Below are 13,858 nucleotides of genomic sequence, written 5' to 3'. Positions count from 1 at the left end.
GTACTCCTTTTGAGTTTTAATGATTCTAGATGTGCCTGAATGAGTGAAAGGGCCAGATATAATAGCTTCCCATATCAGATACCCATTATCTTCAGATCCAATAACGTAATCTTCAAAGTGGTGCGTCCACACTTCATAGTCTTGAGTGTAGAGAATTGGAATCTTGGTTGTTGATCCTATGCTGTTAGAGATGTTAATAGGATTGGATTGAGAATCGTCCATGCTTGATCGTTTAACCTGTTATAAGATCGGACTTTGTAATATGTAATATTAGGGCAAGATGAATAATTAATGAGATACATCAATTATGGAGTGATGGCTCAATAAATATCAATGAATGCGGAATAAACCCTAATCACTTCTTTCACAGAAGAGATGTGTATGAATTACATAGTCTCCTGCTCTGATACCAATTGATGAGTTGAATAACTCTTTGATCGTTTAGATCTTAAACAGGTTAATTACAAAAACGTAAACAGAAATATCAAACACAAGAGTGAATCAAAATACGTCGAATGATTCAATAGATTCAAGCCTCAACAGAGCTCGACAAAGAACTTCCGCTATAGAGGCAACTAGGTTTACAAACGATAAAAAAGTATTTTCTATGAATGATTGAGTCCAAAAACTTATGTACTAAGATGCATGCAAGAATCTATAAATACTAAACCCTAGAAAATAACTCACGGATGGATAGGCCCAATCCGGAAACAAAAATGGACTAATGAACGAGCCCAAGACGCAACACATATCGAACACTACAATGGCTCTGATTGGGAATGGCAAAGGGGGACTGTAGGTTCTAACAGTTTTGTCTTCTGCGCATGGACTCGTTGAGTCCGTTAAAGGGACTCGGTGAGTCTGGTCGGGTTTAGCTGGAGCTGACTCTTCTGCCTTTTCTGTATTCACCATGGAGATTTTTTGAGCAGGTGTGAGAATTTCTTCATAGCTGGAACTCACAACGTTCAAATTCTACATTCTCGAATTATTTTCGGTGTTACTTGGAAGTTGACCGGTCTTCTCTCATTCACTTGATGTGCAAGTTGTCCTAACTATTTCTCAATGTTGAGAATAGATGCCTGCGGATTCCTTAGCATATTTCTGGTCTCTTGTATAGTAGCATCATGATCATTGTGCCTTTTCTCGGACGCGGCTATGAATCTAGTGAACATTTCTTCTAAATCGGCTTTCTTTTCCATAACCGGTTCTTCCTTTTGATAAAATCCCCTTTCTTTCTGCTTGTATTTCTCCTCCTTAGCCTTCTTGTATTCTTCGTATGGGAGCCATTCCTTCTTCGGTTTCCGTCAATTCTCGTTGTATCGATCGCCGCTTGAGTAGAACACTTGAGCTTTCTTGTTTCCATTTTCATCCAAGTCACAATCTTTTGTGAGATGGGGCCCTCTACAATTCTCACATCCAACTTGAATAACATGGATTGTTTGATCCATTTTTGTCATCCTTCAATCTAGACTATCGAGCTTAGCTATCACCGCCGCCATGCTATCGTTTGCTGAGTTCACGACCCCCCGACTTACTTCATTTCTTGGATTGTGGTATTCTCTAGAATGCTTAGAGAATTCTTCAATTAACTCCTTGATTACCGGGGGGTTCCTTCTTCGTGAGCGGGCCTTGTGAATTGAGCAATTGTCTTGTGGTGACATTGACTCCATCATAGAAAATGGAGACCTCTTGTTGGCTATTGAGGTCATGGTGTGGGCAATTTCTAAGAAGACCTTTGTACCTTTCCCAAGCTTCATAAAGAGATTCCCCGGGGTGTTGCTCGAAGTTGGCGATGGCTTTCTTCAAATTAGCTATTTTGGAAGGCGGGCAAAAGTGGGCTATGAATTCTTCTTTCATCTTGGCCCATGTGGTGACCGATCTGGGAGGAAGTGACTTGAGCCAACCCTTTGCAGCACCCTTGAATGTGACTGGAAGCATGCGAAGTAGCTGGGTCTCGCGTGGCACATTGGAGTAGTCAGCCACATCATTTACTTCATCCAAGTGCTTGTAGGCGTCTTCGTGGTCCTTCCCATAAAAAGGAATCTCCTTGAGTTGAGCAAGAATATGACCCTTTAGCTCTAAAGTAGCGGTAGCGGGAATTGCGGGCTGCACAAGTCCCGGGACAGTGTCATCGCGCATCCTCTTCTTCCATTCCCCCGTGGGGACTTCATCGATATTAGCCATAGTGATAGCTAAATCGTCTTCAAAGTTGGATTCATGCTCGAATGTGGGTTCTTCTTCTTCCTAGGTCTCGTACTCGGTGTCTTCTTTAATTGGGTCTTCGATTTTCAAAGAGGCACTAAATGCTCCTGATTTGCTGCTCCTCTTCTTGCTGAAAACGGACTTGAGGTTCTTGAGTGGCGAGTTCTTTGAAGAAGCAGATTCTCCAACGATTTTTCCTTTGCTCCTCCTTAATGCGGATTCCAGGTCTTCGAGAGGAGGGACTAGAGGTGTATCAGATCCTCGGGTCATGAAACAGCTGTAAACAAAACAAAAACGCGTAAAAAGAACAAAAAATAAATAAAAATTAAAACTGTGAATCAGCGATGAACTCGCCGAGTCGGGGCGAGTGCACTCGGCGAGTTGAAGGCAAAAACAGAAAAAAAAAATTCTAGTTACTTTTAAAAACGGTTTTTATTAAAACTTATACTAATTACTAAATTACCTTTTAACTAACTTTGTGTAAGATAAATCCCACACAAAGGATCGATTAAACTAGAATTTAACGTTAATTTTAGAACCGTTCCCCAGCAACGGCGCCAAAAACTTGATGTGTGTAAAACCAACTAATTTTAATCCTACTAACTTAAACACAAAGATGAAAAAACGAAAGGTAGTGTACCTATCGATTAGCAGTTTAGTTCAGGTAAGTAGGGTATCGAACACAGGTAACGGTAACCAATTAAAAGAAATGCTAATATTATCTAAATAAAACAAGTAATAGAAAGGGGGTTTCTCTAGTTTTGCATGACTAGAAACTTACCAACTAATACTTAGACTACTTAACTAAAAACTAGATAAGCAAAGATTCAACTAAATTCAATAACGAAGGGAACTTCTGTTTAGTTCAACTCAATTGATCCTATGGTTGATATTATGGTAATAGTGCAATGGATTAATTCTTCTATTGGCTACCGATTCAAGTGATTAGATTCACGTTCGCTGCACTAATCCTTAGAGAACAAACTAAGTCAAACAGTGGCCAGTTGTCTAATTTAATTCAATTCACTAGGTTATTTATTCGAGTTAATTTAGACTTGTAATGATTAACTAATTTGGTCCTTTAGTTAACCTCTTGTTGATGGTCATCACACAAGCTCACACATGAATTTACCTATTTTTCTTATTAAATCTAGTTTCACGTTCATTAATCCTAGACATATGACAAAGTGGTCACATAAACATATGAGGTTGATAATCAAAAGATGTTCATACTATTTAATTACCTTCCTATTAACAGAAAATTAATTATCATTCACACACAAGGTTCTTTAGCAAGCTAAAACTAACAAAAATCACCAACATTGAATTAATCCTACCAAATTTCAAACCATAGTCTCAATTTTGTATCCCCAAACAGAAGTTTAAGAGTTTTAGCTCATGATTAAAGTAAATAACAACAAATAAACGAATTCTAATTGTCTAGCCATTATGGAAAACAAAAGATTAAGTAGTATGATGAAATTTGCCTCAAATCTCCTTCGGAATTGGATTCTAGCTTCTTTCTTCGTTCTCTAGGGTTTTTCTGGTTCTTCAATCGCAGCTAATCTCTCCAGAAGGGTTCCAGAATTTTTTTCTGTCGATCTGAGAAGTTATCATTATATTTGCGAAACGACTCGTCAAGTTAGGTGCCGACTCGCCGAGTCCATCTCTCAATCCCCGTATGCGATAAGCCTCTGGGTCTTTGAGTCTTTATCTTCTCGAATATTCGCAAGGACTCGCCGAGTAGACGACCCTACTCGTCGAGTAGGTGTTGTTTTTGGTGTTTTTCTTCTTTGTTCAATTCCCAAGCTCCCAACCGCTTCTCCTGCTTCCTTTTGCTTCTGAGCTTCACTTTTGGACTGAAAATATAATTCAAACATTTTTAAGTACCTTTTGTCCATGATATGCAATAATTTAGCTAAGAAATGATAAAAAAATATATACTTAATATGAACTAAATATGCACATATCACTGGTGGTCGTGTATGCAGATGGGGATAGCTTGGTACGTTAAGAGGTGCTTGACCTATAGGATGGTCAACGTCGAGCATCAAAGGTTGCATGGCTAGTTGTAGCCTTTGGAGGTTCCTATGTGGAAGTGGGAACAGATCACCATGTATTTTATCACCAAGCTACAAAAGACTGCCAAGGGTTTTGATGTTATATAGGTCATCGTGGATCGATTGCTAAGAGTGCCTACTTTCTGGCCATCCAGGAGACCTCCTCACCTGAAACGTTGGCCGATATGTAGTTTCATGAGATTGTTGCTCGTCATGGGGTTCTGGTTTCCATTATACTGGATTGAGATGTTCGGTGCACTTCCCTATTATGGCAGAAGTTCCACTAGGAGCTAGGTACTAGGCTGCATTTCAGCACTACTTATCTTCCACGGGCTGACGGCCGGAGCGAGCAGACCATCCAGACACTTGAGGATATGTTGCGGGCTTGTGTCATAGATTTTGGTGGGAGTTGGGATTCCTACCTACCTATTATGGAGTTCTCCTAGAACAATAGCTATCACTCCAACATTGGTGCACCGCCCTTCGAGCTTCTGTATGGTTGGAGATGGCATACCCCAGTTTATTGGGGGGGGGGGGGAGGTTGGTCACAGAGTAATGAGGAGGATTGAGGTGGTCCTCCAGACTACAAGGCTTATCCAACCGACCAGGTAGAGATTGAAGAAAACTCAGAGTTTATAGAAGAGCTATGTCGACTGACGTCGATCAAAGTTGGAGTTCTAGGTCAGCAATATGATACTAATGAATGTCTCACCCTGGAAGGGTGTGATATGCTTCAGGAGGAGGGGGAAATTGGGTGTCCGGTATAATGGACTGCTCCATGTGATCACCAGGGTGGGTAGCGTGGCCTACTGGTTAGATTTATCGAGTGAGCTTGCAGTTACGGAAGTGCGTGTTGGACGAAGAGGCAGTGGTCCCTTTGGATGATATTCAGGTCGATGAGCGCCTGAATTATGTTGAGAAGTTGGTAGCAGTGGTGGAGAGAAATATGAAGGTCCTATGCAATAAGGAGATATCATTAGTAAAGGTTCAGTGGAAACATCGGAGAGGCTCCGAGTGGACCTAGGAGCCCGAGTCTTAGATATAGGAGCATTCCTCGGAGTTGTTTATAGCAGCAGACTTCGAGGATGAAGTCTAGTCCTAGTGTGGGTGAACTGTAACATCCCGATGATGAGGTAACTTCGAATTAAACCCAATATGTGAAGAATATTGCATATCGGCCTGTGTACATGAGGAGGATTTCAAAATGGCCCAGAGTGGCATTTTGGTGATTTTGGACAAATACTTAGTACGTTGGGCGTATGCTTCAAGCACGGCATACGTGCGCGACGCTTGTATGCTGGGCGTACATTGTGTGCACATGGTGTACGTGTGAGGGTTTCAACCCTTAAAATTTAGGGTTTGGACCCTTTTTAAACAACTTTATGACCCCAATAAATTCACCCTAATCAACCTCCATCCAAAGTTCGTCCCTCTAGCTAAACCTATGTGATAAGAGTGCATTTTGAGCTCATTTCTATGTTTTAGTGGTGTTGTTGAAGAAGAAGGTGGTAGAAGGACTTTGGAGCTTGGAAGAAGCTTGGATCACGGATTCCCTACTTGCTAGCAATCTCTAGGAGGTAAAATGCTCCTATGTTGATCATCCTTTCATGTAGATCTAGATATTCGTCCATTTAGGAAATTCTTGGTCCCAACTTTTGTGATTCTTGAGCATGGCATGCTCTTGATCAAGTAAGTTGTCCTTTCAAACCCAATGAGGGGTCTTGAATCATAAAAATGTGATCTTTAGGGGCGAAGCCAAGAATTTAGAATAAGGGGGCTTACATGTAATATGATAGTCAAATATATTTTGTATTTGAGCAATGTACATAATAGAGTCAGTAAATTTGAAACTAAATCGAAAATGCAAATTTCATCTAAATAGAAGTTATATAGATATCTAAAGAATCAATCTTCAATAGTTGTCAAATGATCATAAGCACATATTCATAGTTTGGTTGTGGACATGTATTATGAATATCTTCTCTCGTATTATTGCTAACAATATACAAATGTGGGTCATGAACATCTTGGTTCTTTTCTTACTCATGGTTTATCTTATGAATATAAGAAACAAAATTAACATTGACAATAAAATTACTAACTACAAATTATAGAATATTACCTGTGTACGATGCATTAAAATTTACTTTCTTAATTCTTGTTGATCAGAGAACGAAAATTGTGTCATGTAATTTGTAAGTGTTAGGAAATGTAGCCAAGACTAAGCTATGTATTTAAAAACACATTGTTATATTAAACAAAAAGGATACCAAGACTTTTGGCAATTAAAAAATGGAAGATACATATATAAGTATTTAGGTTTCTCATGGTCTTTTCATTTTTATATACCATAAAGAGATTGGAGGGGGCACAACTTTACAACAAACTGATATGGGCTTCAATATAATGGCTACTTATTTCTATATATCATAGTTGAGTTTCTTTTTATATAGAGGTTAGGGGACGGAACCTGTGTGCCACCATATAGTCTCCACCACTGGTGATCTTGATGCTTAGTTCTTCCACATGGATGCTCTAGATGGTCTTAAATTGTTAAGAAGTTGGGATTTTACGTATTAAGCACTTAATGGGCATGTAAAGTCATAAAGTTGGAAACTTTATGACTCTCAGTGGTATTTTGGCTTTGGATCTGCATTTGGACATAAAAAGTCGAAGTATTAAGTGCCTAAGTGGTTAAGAAGAAAACTTGTGCGTACGCTGAGCATACCAAATAGTACGTTGTGTGTTTTCACGTTTAGCCCGATGCCTTTGACATGAGTACGCCCAATATACACCCGAAGTAAACCTCACCTATGAAGCTTGAGTTGACTCAATAGGGTTGAATTGACTGGGTTGGCTTAGTGGACTTTATTGATTTTAACCAGTTTTGGGAAAAATGTTATTAATTTAGAATGGGAGCTGTTTTGATATTTAGGATTCGGGTAGAGCTGGTAGTCGGAGCAGGCATTTATTTCAGACTGCATTTATATATTAGAGATGAGTTTTCCTCACTGTATCTGTGGGTCGAAGGCACTAATGCCAACCCACTAGATTATCTATCCTGGTCAGGATAGGGATTCGATAGTTTGTAGTTGTTTCATAGATCCGTATGATTATCTGTATTTGTTGGCTTTGTGTTTATGTTTATTCGTTTCATATGTCGACATGTTGTGTTGGGTTGAGGCGGTCCTGCTTTGTTCTGTAAGACAAGACACCTGAGAATGACCAGATAGGCTGTAAGCCCTGCGAGGTGGTCCAGTCAGGTTGGCGGCCCGTGGAGCGATCCGAATAGGCTGTAGGCCCTGCATGGTGGTCATGTGATGTTGAAGGCTCGTAGAGCCGTCTAGATAGGTTGTAGGCCCTACGAGGTGGTCTAGTCTTTTGAGGACCGTGGGAAGGAAAAGGCATGATACTGTAGGGAAACTCACTAAGGTTTAGCTTATAGTTTTTAGTTTATTGTTTCAGGTACTTTTTAGGACCGTGGGAAGGAAAAGGCATGATTGTACACAGCTTCCTATTTTATGACATTAGGTCTTCGGAAAACTTTGATTTGAAATAACACTTTTGAAACAATAACTTTGTAAACAATGTTTATTAATGGTTGGTTTTGAAAATTTAAATTTATCGTGATTTCTGGAGTGTTACATATACTTTCAGTCGAATTCCTTCCTATAGAAGACAATGTTATGTAAATATTTTTATTCAATTAGCTAAAAGTGGTTTGTTATTACTTGTAATTATGTGGAAAAATGGAAATGAAAATTATATACTAAAAGATAGTAAAATGAAGTGCCACGGTAATCCTTCAAAATATTAAAGCAATCTTGTGTAAATGCTTTCATATTACAAAGAAGGGTAACTAAATATTATAGAATGAAGCCAAGTAAAAATTGAAATAGCTAAAACCTGATATCATCTTGCATAGAAATTTTGATTCTAGGACGATTTATTTGTTTCATTTTCTGAAGTATAGATTAATCAAAAGAAACTCCAATGGGTAAAATGGGTGAATTTGTTAGTCAAGATAACTCTTTTTAATCTTGTCATTTTACTTTGCTTAACTAATTTGTTATGAATAATATGTAAAGAAAATTTAATCATCTCATAATTTAGTAAGTTAGGATTGTCATCATTATTTGATACCAAAATAGAGATGGGTGGTCACTAAACTGAGTAGATTTTTTCCAAATTAAAATGTTGTAATATAAAGAAACAAAAGTATGATGCTATAGAAAACAAATATATGAAAGTGTCTTGTTGTTTGTTTCATGTACTCAATAATTGAAAGTAAATAGAACATGTTATATACCATTTTCCGATAGGTGTCATTTTTACATGCTTTCCAGATGGTCTTCCTCTTTTCACCGCTTTTGGCTGTAACTCCCCATCTTCATTCTTGCCTTTAATTCTCAAAATCCTTTTTTCCTAGTCTAATATACACCTCACATGTATGACGCTATAATTTATAATAATAATAAAGTGTATGCATAAACAAAATGAACCATACATGTCGAAAGTATATGGTATCAGTTGAGTTTTATTGTATTGCATTAGAGAAGAAGAAATTGGCATTTACCTGCAAACACAAAAATGATATGCAAATAAAAGAAAGTATGTTGTTGTTATAGGTGAATAATTGTTATGAATAAATAATAAATTGATTGCCTATATTGATCACAATAGAGTAAAAAAACTTGTTATTTGCCATGATTTCCTTATTGCAAAAATTTTCATTACCCAAATCCATATCAGAATGGAGCTGTTTATGATAATCATTGTCATCCCCATCCCCAATTGAAGGATTCATAATTATATCAATCTCTTTCACAAATTGTTTCACATCCAAATCCACATCTTCTAAATCTGTAAAAAGTAAGAAAAATAAAGAATCAAAATCATCAACCGTTGAAGACATATATAATTTAATGAAAAAATAGCTCCAAAGTGTTAAGATGAATGGTTGAATAATTACCATATGCAAAGACTCTATGTAGAAAATATTTTGTTGAGAATACGAATCAACATTTACATCGAAGTAAGCTAAGTCCTTCAAGTATTCTTTTGCAATCTGCATTGTATCCTTTAAATATTACAACATTTTATTTTTTGAAATTCTCAAGGAAAGACATTTTGGCTAAGGGTAGAATGTGAATTGAAAGAACTTAGCAATTTAGAGGTGAAATGTTGCCAAGAAATCGATTTTGTATTTAGAGGTGAAATGTTTCCAAATAAAAGTATGTTACTAACACTAACCCTTATCTTCCTCCTAAATCGCATGAGAAATAGTAAACCTCGTTCACCTCCTATTTCCTCTTTAACATATGGTTTTTTTCTCTCACAAATGGCTGAGAAATGCTAGATAGCAGGTGGGTGACGGGCAGAAGTTTCATTCGTCGTTCAACAGAATTCATAGTTTTGATAATAGTATTTGTCATATCATTGATTTGTGGGACCTGTATTGTAACGTCCAGGATATATATGGTACTGTTTTTATTTATATAAGGTTAATAGTTTTAAAAAGATTTGGGCTTGGAACTTTGGGCCCTTAAGATTGGGCTGAGAAGTGTCGTGCATGGGGAGTACTATGTGAATTATGCTCAGCGTACTCAAGAGACTGGAACGCGGAAGCCATGCACGTACGCCCAACGTACCAAGAGTACGTGCAGTGTACGTATGTAGAATCTAAACCCTAAATTTTAGGGTTTGATCCCTATATAAAGGACCTTATGCCTTTGGTCCAGCCTCCCTTTCACCCTTAGACAGCCACCACAAAAACCCTAACCCATTATTTTGTGTTCTTGTGATTTGGAATCCACTTGAGAGCATTTTAGTGTTGTTTTGGTGTTTAGAAGAGAAAGATGTTTGAAGAAGGAGCAAGGATTCAAAGGGAGATTGTAGATCCAGAAGATTAGCACCACTTCTGACTCATTTGAGGTATCAAGCTTCAAACTTGATCAGTGAATGCTTAGATTTCCTTTTGGGGTGTTTTATGTCACTTTTGGACTCCATTGTTGAGGTTGCTTGAATCTTGACAGTTTTTATCCTTTTGAGCTGTTAGAAGCACATAGAGTCATAGAAATTAGACCCTGATTGTTAAGCCACAACCATGCAAGTGTTTGATGGTCACAAAGTTGGTTAAAGGACCAAAATCATGTTTTGACCCCCAACCATGCATGCAAACACATAAAGTTTGAGACTTTATGGACTAGGATGTCCTAAAGGACCTAGATATACATTCTGGATGTCAGGATATAATGGATTAAGCCACAAATGAAACCCCATTGAAGTTGGTCGGTACGTCGTGCGTACATCCTGGTACGCTGCACGTATTGGGTCAATTCCCGTTTTGGTCAAGGTCAGCGTATGCTAGGCAAACGTGTTAGGTATGCCGCACGTACGCATGCAAATTGGCAAACTTGGGATTTTGGGCCTTAGAAGTTTGGGCCTGGATAGTTTGGCCCCATGGCCCAATGTGGAGTAGAGTTTGTGGGCCTAGAACTGAGATTGAGAGTAATGGGCCTTTTGGGCCATATTGGGCCACTCGAAATTATTTATTTTGGGCTAAGGATTTATTAGCCTTGTGAAAAGGCCCATTTGAGGAGTTGGGCCCAATTTAGAAAATTAGGCCATTAGTGGGCCTTTATTGAGCTGGGAAAAATAAGATTGAATTAGGCCTTGGGTATGGTCCAAATTAGACCAATTGGTAAAATGGTCATTTTACCCTAAGAAGTATTATGGATTTTGACTAAGTGTTGTTTTGATAATGATTGCCAGGGAGTCACCGGAACAGCTGTTAGAGATTCCTTTTAGTAATACTTGACATTCAACTTTACGAGGTGAGTTACCTTCCAGTAGAGTGGGTCAAAGGCGCCAATGTCGGCCCACTAGTATTGATTATAGTTGAGATAATTGTCTTAGTGATAATTGGCTGGTATGCTACTATTTGCTATGCTTTATGTGCTAGTATGTTATGTTATTATGTGATAGTGGTAGGGGTGAATGAGTCACCGGTTACTGATTGAAAGTGACCGAAGGTGTAGGCTAGCACCCAGATATGCTAGGCTGTATATGACTTATATGTATATGCTAGGGTTTTATATGGTAGTGGTAGGGGCTGAAATAGTCCCCATCTACCCGTTGAATGAGACCGAAGGGGTAGGCCAGCACCCATATGTGCTAGGCAGTTACCGGTTGAAAGAGACTAAAGGGGAGGCCAGCACACGGACATGCTAGACGGTTACCGGTTGAAAGAGACCGAAGGAGTAGGCCAACACCCAAATATGCTATCCTGCTAGGTATTATGTGATTATTTGGTATATGGTATGATTGGGGAACTCACTAAGCTTTATGCTTACAGTTTTCAGTTTTGGTTTCAGATATTTCTTCCTCGAAGGGAAAGGAGTCGGCATAACTGCAACACATCACACCACTATTTTTCACACTATGATGTTCTTGGGATTTGTACTCTGATATTATTTTGTGATGACATGTTTTGATTATGGTTACACTGGTTTTGATATGAGTAGAATTATTATGTTTTCAGACAAATATTTTATAATTATTAAACAAAAATGAAATTTTTGGTCTTGGATTTTTGGATGTTACAAGTTGGTATTAGAGCCCTGGTTTGAGGGATTCGGACACACTCTCGGATGTGTTTGGACTCAAACCTCGGGTTAAAAAGCTTTTACAAAGAATTTTTTTTTTCAAAAATTAACATAAAGAGTTTTGAGAAAGAACAAGGTGTCTGATGCGTGCAATCGGCTGAGCTCAAGTAAGTTTTCCCCAAGGTACCTATACATGTTTGTTATGATATATGATATGATTATGAGAACTGCATGCTAGATTAGGGCTAAGGATGTAGGAAGGATGCCTTATAAGCCTACTATATGTATATGAGAGTTGCATACTAGATTAAGGCTAAGGATCTAGGAAGATACCTTATGTGCCTGCTATATGTGCTTATCGAATTCTATGATAGTACTGACTAGTCAGTGATGTGATAGCCTAGAGAGGATATGTTTGGTTTGAGTTACTCAAAGCCTGAATACTGTTTGCTTTGTGCTTTTAGGAATCATAGTTATCTTTAAATAACTAGTAAATGAATATGTTGAGTTAATATTATGAGGACTAAATCATTTCAGAAGGTTAGGTCTAGCCCTATTTCGCAGCTCTTGTTTGAGTCCAACCGTTGTAGGGTAGGGTCTCTCATTCGAAGAATTATCTGGTCATAGTAATATGTAATGGTATTCACGAGCTAGTTAAGGGGAGGTAGCAGGGACCTCTTATGCAGCTGATGGAGGAGAGTGGGTCGGAGATTACCCTAGGGTAAGCCTAGGATGAGATTAGTAAGGAGAGGAATAGTAGTGAAAGGGACTTGGTGAAGTCAAGGCAATCCTTGAGGAAAGTACGACTAGATGTGGAAGGTAGTATGGATCTGTACTACTGAAAGAAGAGGATCCGTACTCGAGTCAAAGAGGGCTAAGATAGAACCAGGGAACTTGCAGAGTGTGTGACCTCTCGACATTATGTATGACCTTAAAGATTATGTGTTTTATTTTAGAATGGTAGTGACACGTCGCGGAGCAGAAGGTTCAAGGTTCGGATCAGGTTCAGGTTCGGGTGCGGGTGCGGGTTTAGAGCCAGTTAACGATGGGTTACATGAGTTTATCGCCTCTGAGATTATAAGAGGCATCCTTGAGGCGACCCCGGTGATTTTTGGGTCGATCAAGGAAGGGATCATTGAGCTGATAGAGGATCGCCTCAGGGTATTTTGGAATGACATGACATCCATCCGGTCAGGGACGCACACACTCTCCTTCAAGGACTTTAGGGGATGTGGTGCGCCAGATTTTTACGGGGTGAAGGACCCCATTGTGGCTAGGAGATGGATTGCAGACATCGAATCTTCACAGTTGACGAGCTTCAACCCTAAGGGCTCGAAGGTCCGATATGATGTAGGTTGTTTGAGAGACAGAGTTAGAGACTAGTAAGAGGTAGTCAGTGATTCGTTAGGAGCACCAACCATTGAGGCTATGACTTGGTTGGACTTTATGACCAGGTTTAGGGCTGAGATTGCACCGGCTGTGGAGCTTCAACAGCTGGCCAGGGAGCTTTTGGATATGAGGTAGACGACTGATTCAGTGGCTGAGATTACTGCCAAGTTCAGCGAGAGGGCGTTACTGGTGCCTCAGTACGCAGGGGACAAGGGGATGAGGAAGACTCGGTATCACGACATGTTGAGAGGTGACATCCGAAAACATATTTGCTACTCGGCATGTCCGACCTTGGAGGATATGATAGCTAGGGCGAGGGAGAAGGAGATTCATATAGAGCACCTCAGGAAGAGGAAGGCTGAGACTGGGCAGGCGACTAGGGTTTCGGGGAAGAAACCCAAGGGATTGAACTCAAGGTCGAAGGGCCAGCAGGGTCGGAGCCGCTGTTGGAAGTGTAGCAAGACACATGATGGAGCTTGTAGACTAGTGGGATCAGGCTGATATAAGTGCGTCAAGCTTTGGCACTATGGTAGGGATTGTACTGCTCCTACCCCCACACTTCAGACATCATGCCTGATTTGCTTTCATTGTAATCAGAAG

At 39.3% G+C, this 13,858-nt stretch overlaps 1 non-coding gene across 1 annotated transcript; it reads left to right on the top strand.

Annotated features, from left to right (window-relative positions):
- The first annotated feature begins 1,702 nt into the window (after positions 1-1,702).
- LOC145090939 (small nucleolar RNA R71) lies at positions 1,703-1,809 on the top strand. The gene has a single exon (XR_013701860.1). It is a non-coding gene; the product is annotated as a small nucleolar RNA R71 (small nucleolar RNA).
- The last annotated feature ends 12,049 nt before the right edge of the window (positions 1,810-13,858 follow it).

Source organism: Lactuca serriola, chromosome 2 (genome assembly GCF_051521515.1).
Source record: "Lactuca serriola cultivar US96UC23 chromosome 2, Lser_US96UC23_V15, whole genome shotgun sequence".
Classification (NCBI taxonomy): domain Eukaryota; kingdom Viridiplantae; phylum Streptophyta; class Magnoliopsida; order Asterales; family Asteraceae; genus Lactuca; species Lactuca serriola.
This window is presented reverse-complemented; position numbering and strand designations above follow the sequence as displayed.